General features: G+C 42.4%; 1 protein-coding gene across 1 annotated transcript in view; it reads right to left on the reverse strand.

Annotated features, from left to right (window-relative positions):
• Positions 1-12,035, reverse strand: part of NBEA (neurobeachin) — a 318,923-nt gene that overhangs the window by 94,608 nt on the left and 212,280 nt on the right. The gene's annotated exons all lie outside the window — the stretch shown is intronic.

Here is a 12,035-nt window from a genome sequence, read left to right on the forward strand (position 1 = left end):
CCAGCCAGCTGTGACTAATTTCCATCACCTGTCCCTCTTTGGAGGGATACATAAGCCGGCTGGCTGAGGTGGCCTGGGAGACCCAGTGCCTGCAGGAAGAAGGAGAACATTGCCACCCAGGGAAGGAGAGCCTGCTGTTGCTGCTGCTGTTGGAACACCACCTCCACCACCCTTCCCAGTGGGACTGCTGCCTGGCAGACGTGCCTCCTGCAGGACCAGGTCCCAGGCACCCAGCCAGCTGTGACTAATTTCCATCACCTGTCCCTCTTTGGAGGGATACATAAGCCGGCTGGCTGAGGTGGCCTGGGAGACCCAGTGCCTGCAGGAAGAAGGAGAACATCGCCACCCAGGGAAGGAGAGCCTGCTGTTGCTGCTGCTGTTGGAACACCACCTCCACCACCCTTCCCAGTGGGACTGCTGCCTGGCAGACGTGCCTCCTGCAGGACCAGGTCCCAGGCACCCAGCCAGCTGTGACTAATTTCCATCACCTGTCCCTCTTTGGAGGGATACATAAGCCGGCTGGCTGAGGTGGCCTGGGTTTTTGTCTTTTGTTTTGTTTTTGTTTTGCTGTTTTTTTTTTCTTTTTTCTTTTTTCTTTTGGGTGCCATTGGTTTTAGCTATGGGTGGGTTCGGTTTCGTTTTATATTGTAGTTCTTGGGTTTTTATGTAGTTTGTATGTTGTATTTTACTTTATCTTGTACGCCGCCTAGAGTGGCCGCTTGTGCGGCCAGATAGGCGGCCTAGAAATAAAATTTATTATTATTATTATTATTATTATTATTATTATTATTATTATTATTATTATTAGCACTTTCCCCAATATCAACCATCTTGGACCACAGAACTGGCAGGGGAGGCTGTGTGTTGGTGGTGCCGTTGCTGGATACTGCCCAGCTGTTGTTGACCTGTGACAGGACCTTCTCAGTGGCAGTTTCCTATTTGTGGAATGCCCCTTCCCCTGCTGAGGTGCATCAGTCTCCCTCAATATTAACTTTCAGAAGGGACTTAAAAACATTCCTGTTAACCCAAGTGTTTGATGCCATGTCCTGGCAAACTTGAAATTATTAGCTGTGAAGGTATGTGACTGTTTTAAATATCTTTAGATGTTTTAAATATGCTTTATTTTTTATTGTATTGTTTACCACTTTTGCGTTTGCCACCCTGGGCTCCTTTGGGAGAAAGGGCAGGATAGAAATTAAATAAATAAATAAAAATAGATTTAAAAAAAGAATGGTACATAAAGTGCAGCTGCCTGAATGCAGGAAGAGAAAGAATTAAGCACACTTACTATAAAAGAAAATTGAGCATTTGCCCCACATACTATTTCTTTTCTATTGCAGGATTTTACTTAGATTAGTTCACAACACACCACATTTTATTCTCTTCATGAGCACACCCAATTGCCTCTAAGTATGCATTCATGTAGACAAATGTGAACAGGGCAATCACAAATATGGCCTTCTTTGATAGGAGTGATTGCAAGTTATTGCAAAGAAGTCAAGACAGCTTGTGTGTAGAACAAATTTATTGTGTGAACTGAGGCTCAATTTCCAAGTCTCAAGGCAATGGATGTGGTTTCATTCACTGACAAGGAATTGTCCTACTGCAGAGAGAGTGTCAACACTCTGCTTCTGAAATAACTCCATGAACTGCAAACAGATAAAGATAGGCAGAACTCTGTAAATATCTGAGCACCCTTTAGTATGGAGCACTTGATCTAAAAGAAACAATACCTAATATAGAGAATAATTTAAACAATTACTATAGAATGCATGAAGCCACATCTTTTATGTACTTTCTTTTGTCTCTCCAGGATCTTCCAACTTTCAGCTTCATTGGATGGCCCTGGGTTCCCTATCCACTTTCTCTAAACTATACATTATTTTTGCACCTTTTAGATAAGTTTATCAGAATATATCAACTTAACAGTACAGTGATGGCAGATGATCCAAATTTGCCATGTATATGGAATAGCTGTCAAAGCTATAACATAAATCCCAGACATCATTTCTCTAAGTTCAGGGAACTTGTGGCCCTCCAGAGGTTGCTGAACTACAACTACTACTACATGGAAGGGGATTGCATTATAGTGGCTTGGACTCTTAACCACTACAGTGCCTTTTTACAGGCTGGAGAATGGTACTCTTATTCTTCTCTGTGGAAGCATAGGTATGTTTCTTACTGAAACAGTACTGAGTAATCAATAGGTATGCTAACATGGGAAAACATTTTTACTGATAGCTTTATTTATAAAGCATCATTTCAAATAAGTGTCAGAGAGAAAGACACACATACCCAAAGCAAAAGAAAGAACAGATCATTTGGTCCTACCTGTGAATAAGTCTTCTTCGTGCATGTAATGATGACATCAAGTGAGAGTTGGGCTCCCCCTAGTGGTTAAAGGCAGAATTGCTGTTCAAGTTTACAGAAGCTTCTGGTGTTCTGTAGCAGCCTCTGCTCAGTTCTATGATAGCAAGCCACGCCAGAAGGAAAAAACCAAAAGAACAGCAATAGTAAACACAAGAAGAAAATATGACTCTCTGCACAAAAACAGGTACAGGTGAGCCTAAAAGAACTAAACTGAACAACGAAAGGAGATAGGCAGCCCAAAAATAATAGGAAGAGGACGTGATGTCAACATTACATGCACGAAGACCCATTCACAGGTAGGATCAAACAGTCTCTTCTCTCGTGCATGTAGATGACATCAGGACATACCTAAACTGGCCCAGTTCAGACAGGAAAGAGTGAGAGAAAAAAATATGGAGCTGCCTACCAGCCTGGAACCAAATGCTGTAAAAAATGTAAAGTGAAGTCTGCCTCAGCCAAAGCATAAACATCTAGTTTGTAACATTTAATGAATGTATTGGGACTAACCCAGGTAGCTGTCCAACAGATCTCCTGCAAGGGTGCATTTAAAGAAAATGTTGCCAAAGTAGTATTGTACCCTCATTCACCTGTATTTTAATGTGGTTTTATTCTGTTGTACACCGCCCTGAGAGCTTGTCGCTAAAGGGCGGTCTAAAAGTACAATAAAATAAATAAATAAATAAATAAATAAATAAATAAAGTAGCAGCAGCCATAGTAGGGTAAGCAAAAAGCTTGGTTAATGGTGGCAGATGCAGGTAACTATATGCCAAAGTGAAGCAAGCTTTAAGCCACTGAGCCAATGAGGAGAAGGAAAAATTTCTTACCCAGAGTCCAGGTGAAAGGATACAAAAGTGAAAACTGACTGATGGAAAAGTTTAGTGTGTGTGATGTTTAACAGCCTACATAAATGTAAAGAATGCCAGGTCTTCGTGGAACTGTGGACAGGGGAAGAAGGTAGGTAGTTCAGTATGTAGAACTACCCTGTCCTTGTGGAACTAAGTGTTCTGTGACAGAGAGAGCACTGAGTTTGGAAATCCATCAAGCAGATGCAATGGCCACTAACAACAGAACCTTGAACAATAATAAACATAAAGAAATCAATTTCAAGGACTCAAAGGGGGCTTCTGTAGGGCAATAAGAACTTTATGGGAAATGATATTGAACTAGATGCGATAAGGTATCTTATGCAGGGGTGTTTGAGAAACAGATGAGATCCAATGTGTCTGCCCGAACCCTTAGACAAAACACAAGATAATATGGAAGCTTGACATTTCAGAGTATTTAGTCTGAGACCCAAAGAGAGACTGTCATGAAGGAAAGATAAGAATTCAGTGATGCTGGTCTTCTTAGGCTGAAGCTTCTTCTTACTAAACCACATAGTTTGATACATCTGAAGGGTTGAAGGATGTCTGGAAGCCACCATGGTATCAATCACAGAAGTGAGGAGGCCTGCCTTGATGAAACACATCCTCTCAATTTCCAGACATGTAATCCCAAACAAGTCAAATCCAAATGGAGACGCTGACCCTAAGATAGCAGGTCTGTCCACAGAGCAAGAGGCCAAGGAGGGATCACTGCCAGATTGACTAGTTGAAAGAACCATGGCCTCCATGGCCAGAGTAGAGCCGCCAGCAAAACTATTGCCCTTTCTTCTTACACCTTCTTCAGGATATGGGACAGAAGCGGGAAGGCAAACTGAAGCCATAGAGAGACAAGGGCATTGATCGCCTCTGCTGATGGGACTATGTACGGAAGAACTTGGGCACCTGACAATTGTCTAGAGACTCAAAGAGGTCCACCTGAACAGTCCACAAATGGTCCACCAGCATCTGGATGATCTTTGGATACAGTCTCCACTCGCTGTGCTGAAGCTGCTTCTGCTTAGCCAGTTGGCCTGCATGCTGTCATCTACCTTTAGGTGTTCAGCTATCAGGGACTCCAGATGCTGTTCCACCCAACTGAGTAGGAGAGAAGCTTCCCCTTGGAGGGCTATCAATCTCAATCTGCCCTGGCAATTGATGGGCTTTGGCCATCACATTGTCAGTGTGCACAAACATTGCCTCCAGAGGCATCTAAGCAGCAAAGTGCTGAACCATCAAGCAGGCTGCCTGGAGCACCACAAGGTTGATAGGAAGCAGGGTCTCCTCAGGTGCCCAGGATCATTGGACCATCTGCCTGTTGCGCAGAGCTCCCCAAGCTCATCAGACTGCCATCCAAGGTGATGACTGTCTGAAGGGGTGTGAGAGGGACCATTCTCTTATGATTTGGCTCCTGGAGCCACCACAGAAGAGGGAAGCTTACTGACCTGGGTATGCAAATCTGAAGATGCTGCTTGGCTGCAGTGGGATTCTGAAAGTGAAGCAGAGTCCACTGAAGAGGGCACATGTGATGCCTTGCCTGGGGGTAACTTGAATCATGGAAACCAAAAGGCCCAAGATCTTTGCTAGCAGCATGAGATCCACCAAAGATGTGCATCATGGAGCTCACTGCAGACTGAATCTTGGCTATTTGATCTGGAGAAAGCCACTATGCCAATCCTTGTGTCTATTAGAATTCCCAGGCGTAGGATGTGCTGATACAGGAAGAGCTGACACTTATCCTAGGTTCCTTCAGGAAGGCTAGAGTAATCTGAAGGTTCTCCAACACTTGAGCATAGGAGGGTGAGCAAATCAGAAGGTAATCTAAATAGGGATAGACATGGATCCCTTGGAGATGCACATGTGCTATCAGGGTAATCACTATCATCATGAATACCATGGGGGCAGATGTGAGACTGAATGGCATCATCCTGTATTGGAAATCATGACCACTGAAACAGAACCCCTGGTAGTGTTTCTGAAAGGGCACGTGAAGGTAAACCTTCGTCAAATCAACTGATGACAAAAAATCCCCAAGATGAAGAAGCTCAAGATGAAGAAGCTCCATGAAAGAGACCAGCGTCTCCAGCCTGAACTTGCAGTAGACAATGTGGTGATTGAAATGTTGCAAGTTCAGGACCACTTGGACAGAGCTGTCATGTTTGGGCACTGTGAAGAACAAGGAATAAATTCCACAGAATTGTTCTTCTGGAGTGATCACTTCCACAGCTGCTATGTCCAGGAAATGAGAGATTGCCTGCTAGACTGTTCTTTTCAGGGTGGGAGGAGACTGGGGAGGGAATGAATCTGTGAAGAGGCTGTGCTGGTAACAGACACAGGCCTAGTCTGAGCAGGACCCAGCAGTCTGGAGTGAAGGACTACCATCTGTAAGAGACGTTGCAGAGACAACCTTCCACTCATTGATTATGATGTCAGAATTGATATTTAGAGGATTTAGACTGAGGAAGCAGCAAATGTGCCCTGAAATCACTGCAGCCCCCTATTCCTGAAGTGAGGTTTGTTCCAGAAGGACTGGGCCCCCGAACATCCCTGTTCCGCCCATAAAACCTAATGGAGCAAAAGAATTAAGATGGTTGGTACAGATCAAAGGATCTGCAAAAGGAGCACTTGCCATTTTTCCCGACTTAGATTTCTTTTTGTCCTTAGACACAACAAGAACTTCCTGCATGGAAGCATCACCAAAAAGCTTTCCTCCAACATAGGATTCTGAAGCCAAGTTAGAACGTGCCAATGTATTGGCATCCCAGTGACAAAGCTTAAGGGTCCCTCCTAGAGAAAACCCTTGCAGTCAAAGCCCGATCAGAAAACTGGGCTGTGTCCATTGAGGCACTGGCAACAAAGGCAACAGTACAAGAGACTTCAAGGAGAGTCATGCAAAACCTGGCTGGGTCTACTAAGAGGCATCCAAAAGTCCTCCAACCACAGCAAGGATGTTTGGACAAAAACTGATGCAGAAGCAGCACCTCAAATTGACATGGCGCAAGCCTCATGAGCATGCTGGAGACCCATATCAAGATTCCTTTCTACTAGATATTTAAGATGAGCATCCAAATATTTAGGATGAAGAGATTTATTGACCAATCCCATGACAGGTGTCAACTAATGGTAACTGTAAAAGGTCCATGGTAGGCTGCTCTAAAATATAGTAATTTGCAATAGCCACACTCTTTTTGTATTGTAATGGAGAGTCACATTTGGCCTTGATGACCTTAGGCAACAAGGAACAGAGCTTAACAACCCTGGATAGGGTCAGGGCAAACTGCTGCCACTCTAGAGGAAGAAGACGTAGGTGTTTCCTCAGGGGAAACTAAATCCAAAGTTCCTATAGGAGGGGCATATAGTGGGCATCCTGAAGCAGGAGTTTAGAGGAGATTTCCTCAACATCAGACTCTCCACTCCTCATCCAGAACAGTAAGATCATTATCAGGTTCCTCAGTAGAAGCCTGAATATCCCTGTCAGGTCTAGCAGGCTTCCCCCTGGGCACGATATGAAGATCAGGAGAATTGTGGGGCACAACATAGGACTGCTTAGGCAGGCGGACTGGCTGAAAAGCAGACTGAGAGGTTAAGGGAGACTGTAACAGAGTAGCTAGGATCCAAAGTAGGCTGAACCTCAGATGGAAATAAGGCAGGTATAGCAGGAGACAAGTCCTTAGCCAGATCACCCTACAACACCTCCTTCAGTTCACTGGAGAATGAAAGGGAAAAGCAGTGGCTGACTACACCACAAATAGAGGCAGAGGAAGCATTCTAAAAGCCTCTGAAGTCCTCAGTAGAGGAGTCAGCAGAAAAATGCAGCTCAAATGCATTCTAAGCCTCCTATCCTTGTCCGCTGAAAGTTCCTTCTTCACCCTCAAGCTTCTGCACACAAGGCACTGGCATTTGACAAAGACTATAACCCTAGCCAAGCCACAATACCCCCTCCTCCTCCAATACAGCTGAAGGTGGCTGGCAGGGGAAAGGCCATATTGTTGGGCTCCCTCTCTTTCAATCCAACCCCCCAATACTGTCTGCAGAATTCCAAGCACCATAGAATGTAGCAAGAGAAGGCACCAAACAGATGCAAGCCGAGAAGTTTAGGGAGTGGGCTCATCCACCATAACTGCAAGCATCATCATCATCACCATGGTTAATTTGTATGCCACCTTTCCATAGTAATCTATGCTCGAGGCAGCTTGCAACATGAACAAGATTACATAATTTACTATTACAAGACAAAATTCAAATAGTCAAACAATAAGTTAAAAGAAAACATCTTAACATACATTAATTTGACACACCATTATAATTCCTAATAAGTTCCAACAATAACACATAGAAAACATAATCCCAATATCAGCAAAAATAACTGACCAACAGAATTAAGTTTCTGGCCCGAACAGAAGCCCTTGAACAACATTCCACATGGTCTCTGGCAACTTCAGGTAGTAGCAGGTTTTAAAGCTGTAGCCAGACCAGGTGGAAAGAGGCCAGCAAGTAAGGAGAGTGTCTTGCAGGACTTGCTGTTGAGGTGGTTTCTGGCATCTTCAGTAATATTACCTTTTACAGCTTCAGTCAGTCAGGGCCCCATTCTCCCAGGCCAGGTGGAAAGAGGCCAGCAAGCAAGGAGAGTGTCTTGCAGGACTTGCAGTCAAACTGGTCTCTCACAGTGCAGACACAGGGGCTATGTCTGGGGGGGGGGGCTGGGAGACAGGCTCTGGCTTTACTGGGGCTGCTGACTTCTGTTTGGTTTTCCCCATAGCTGCAAAGCAGGTGGCCCAGAGCAGATGGGAGTTTCTGCTTGTAGGAATTGGGGGGGACGACACACAAACAAAATGGAGTTGTCGGGATGGAAAAAGGGCTGGAAACAAGAGAGGGAAGGAGGAGAAAAAAGGGCCAGACGACAACAAAGAGTTCATTTTTTTTAAGAGAGAGACACACACACACACAAAGGGCAAAAACACAGAAGCAAAGAGGAACGAAGGAGGAGCCAGGCAAAAAACAGGGACTACCAGGGGAAAGGCACATATACTGAAGGAATAGCTACTAACACATACACCACAGTCAAAACACAGAAATAAACCACGTAACAGGCCTGAGCTGAAGAATATAGCAGAGAGCTTGCAAGCCAACAACCACCCCCACATGCAAAGGCAGAATCGAACTGAGCAAAGGCTGCCACGGAACACCAGAAGCTTCTGTAAATCTGAACAGCAATTCTGCCTTCAAACACTAGGGGGAGCCCAACTCCCACCTGATGTCACCTACCTGCACAAAAGAAAGGTCAATATCCAACATTCTCTGTCCATTAGCACAAGTGGTCTGTCGGTTAGCACAAGTGTAGGTGAGTTTCATTTTTTTTATTACATATGTCAGTTGCTTTATACAAAAGAAAAAGTCTCAAAGCAGCTTAACAAGATAAAATACAAGATAAAAATTTAAAACCAGAAAATTTTAAAACAACGATGTGCAACAAAAGAATCCAATGAAATAGCTCCACTTGCACAACATATTACACAATCTATTGTGGAACAAAGTTACCAGCAACCTGCTTATGCATACTGTTGCACAAAAATGTTATGCTGGTGCAAAACATTTTGTCACTATAACAGATATACCACTAAACTGGCTTTAATTTAGTGCTATACTGCACAGGCAACCCAAAGTCTTCTCCAGTTGCAGAATTCCTGGAAAGAGAATTTAAGGGAAAGTACACTCTAGCCCATTGGCTGGGAGTCAGGGCAGGGTGTTAATGCTGGTTCCACTCCCTGCTTGCAAGATCATTTCCAGAAAGTGGTGCTGGTGACTTTGTTCAGCTCCATGGCATTTACACTATGGAAGCCTGCATGTTATCTTATCTCATCTACATGAAACTGCAGAGTGAGGTTACCCAGGAATTTACTTTTTTTTTTTTCAACTGATTCAAGGAAAGCTGCAGAAGTGTTGAATCCAAATCCAGAATGAGAAATAGAGGAAATGAGAGCTAATAAATTGAAGCTTAATGACAAGATGGATTCAGGACAGGATTATATTCACCCTGAAGGATCAAGTATTTGCTCTTAGATTCAGCTTTGTTAATCACGGTCGAAATTACTTCAGTGGCACAGTGTATTTTCTACTAGCAGAGGCTGTCCTCTACTGAACAGACTATCCATGCAATTTTTCACCATCCAGGACAGACTATTGTAATGTGATGTCATCATGTGATGCATACGTAGTTGTCTTTGAAGCCTGTTCAGAAACTGCAATTAGTACAAAATACAACTGCTAGACTTATAACTGGGACCACGTACTGGGAACATATTTTGCAAGTACTTCACTGGCTCTACATCATTTACAAATACAATTCAAAATGGTAGTTCTCACCTACATAAATAGCTTGGCTTTGGGCAATATCCTTTGCCCTGAGATCTCTTCACCATATCGTTCTCTAGCTATGTGCCTGGCTGAGGAGAGCACTCTGGTCTCTGCACTGATTTGTTTACTCAGGCTGTCTATCCAAATTCAACCATGTTTTGTCCAAGGCAGGATCTCTTTTTAGCTGTCTGTCTGCTTGCCAGTCTCTCTTTATGCACTTGGTTTAGTCAGATATTCCCTCCTGTTGCCATACTTTAACAGTACATGTGCTGAACAAACTTTCAAGCCAAGTGGAACAGCTTCACTAACTGGTTTATAACTTTTCTTATATCTGGGGGCAATGTCTAGGTCCAAAAGAAACCTGGATCCAAGGTGAGCACATTCTTAAACTTCAGCAGGAGAATGAATAGGAAGGGGGGTGTCGAATCCAAATGGCCATTAAAAAGAAACACAGAGGTACGGAATCTCAAATGTAGTACTCAGATTACAGGAGGGCCCGAGGGAATTTCCATCCCCAATCTACTGTGACACCCATTTAACTATTGGGGAAAGACCATAGATGGAACCTACTGCATGCAAAGAATATACTCTAAATTCAATCCCAGTCATCTGCAGGTAGGGCTGGGAGAGACACCTGCCTGAAACCCTGGAGACCCTGTGCCAATTCATGTAGACAATACTGAGCTAGATGGTCTGATTCTCTATAATGCAGCTTCCTATATTGGAAGGCTTCAGGTAAGGCAGGGCTTGAAAAAAAAACCCAATGATTTTTTTTAAGAAAATGTATCATTTTTTAAAATTTAAATTGGATTTTTTATTTAAATCAGATTTCAAAATTTTCTGAAAACAATTAGTAAAAAAGAACCTAGTTCAAAGATATCATGAATACTAATTATACAACTTCTAATTATATTCTATGAATATGTTAACAGCAGTTTATGGACATGGGAGATAACCTATCAGTCCTATTCTACAGGTGGTGTACATGAAGTATACGTTCTCTCTCTTACTCTGCCTTGCCTCTCTCTCTAGGTACAAACATAGAGAAGGTCAGTGAATAGAGAATTTGGGGAGAGGGAGTAGATCTGATCAAGGAGGAGACCACTGAAGTGGTAATCCAGCTCTTAACAGCAGTAGCCTCTTCTGCAGGTATAGAGAGAATATTTTCTTCTTTGAACAAATTCATTCTAAACTGAGAAATAAGTTGGGAACTGAAAGAGCAAGAAAGCTTGTATTTTTTTTCAGACAATGAACAAGGAAGACAAAAGTGAAGAAAAAGACTGAGTTAACTGTATCACCCGATATATCAAGTTTCTCATATTGACTTGGTTGAAATTGCCTAAATTTTATTTTTAAAGGACTTTACATGTATCTAAAAACTGAAATAATTAACCATTCAAATATCCATGTGTGTGTTTCATTAATGTTGTTTGTTGAAGAAAAAAACTAACCAGAAGAACAAACAATCTTATTAGTACAATTTAAAAGCCTGTTTACTGGTGATGATTCTGGCACATCATGACAAAATCATGTTTAATTGAACAGTTGGAGCTGGTTCATCTCCTGAATGACTTCACAAATTCATTCTGCTTTAGTACTAAAATGACCAAACTATCACCCCGTTTTTGATGAAAATTAATCTGAAAACAATTCAGAATAATGTATCTACCTTCTAATGAAACCCATTATCTCTGAATATGTATTAAGGCTATACTAAACAATAATGTACCACTAAAAATATATATGATTAAATAGAATCTTCCTTACTAGTGATTTAAACTGTGATTTAAATCATTAAAATTGAGTCCTCCAGAGAAGCGATTTAAATCAAATCAATCCTGAGGTATGGAATAGAATGCCTAACATTACATTGTAAGGGGTGGGCTTATGAATTTCATCATATGCCCCCTATTTTCCCCCTCTGCAAGTCAAGCACTAGCTTTGGGTAGATGGAGGTCCATTGCTGGGCATGACTACTTAGTGGTGGAGGAAAAAATGAACCCTTTCCTACTGTTATTCCCTCTTGCTAAATAAAAGGTAAATACAAAGCCCCTCAATGGATTGTATGAATTGTTCCTAAGTCCCAAAGTAGCATTTTCCAACGTAATTTTTTTACATGAGTCAGTGGTAAAATTAGTCCACATTTTGTCCAGAGACAACTTTTTTTATCAATTTATACACAGGATCTGTGTGGATTACATTACCCCTTACCATTGAGACTCAAGGAGCTACTTCAAGTCAGGGTAAAACTTGGCTTTGTTACAGTTAATGGTGATTTTTGTTTGTTTTACAGCGTTTATTTTCCTGTTTTTACATCTTTAACTGCTAGGAATAGCAGCCAAGCAATTTGTGCAGAGCACAACATCCCCCAAAATGATTTGCTAAAAGATGTCTAGATAGGTTTTACCTAAAATACATACACACATTTTATGTATTATACAACTAATATA

This window comes from Rhineura floridana, chromosome 5, assembly GCF_030035675.1.
Source record: "Rhineura floridana isolate rRhiFlo1 chromosome 5, rRhiFlo1.hap2, whole genome shotgun sequence".
In the NCBI taxonomy this organism is placed as follows: domain Eukaryota; kingdom Metazoa; phylum Chordata; class Lepidosauria; order Squamata; family Rhineuridae; genus Rhineura; species Rhineura floridana.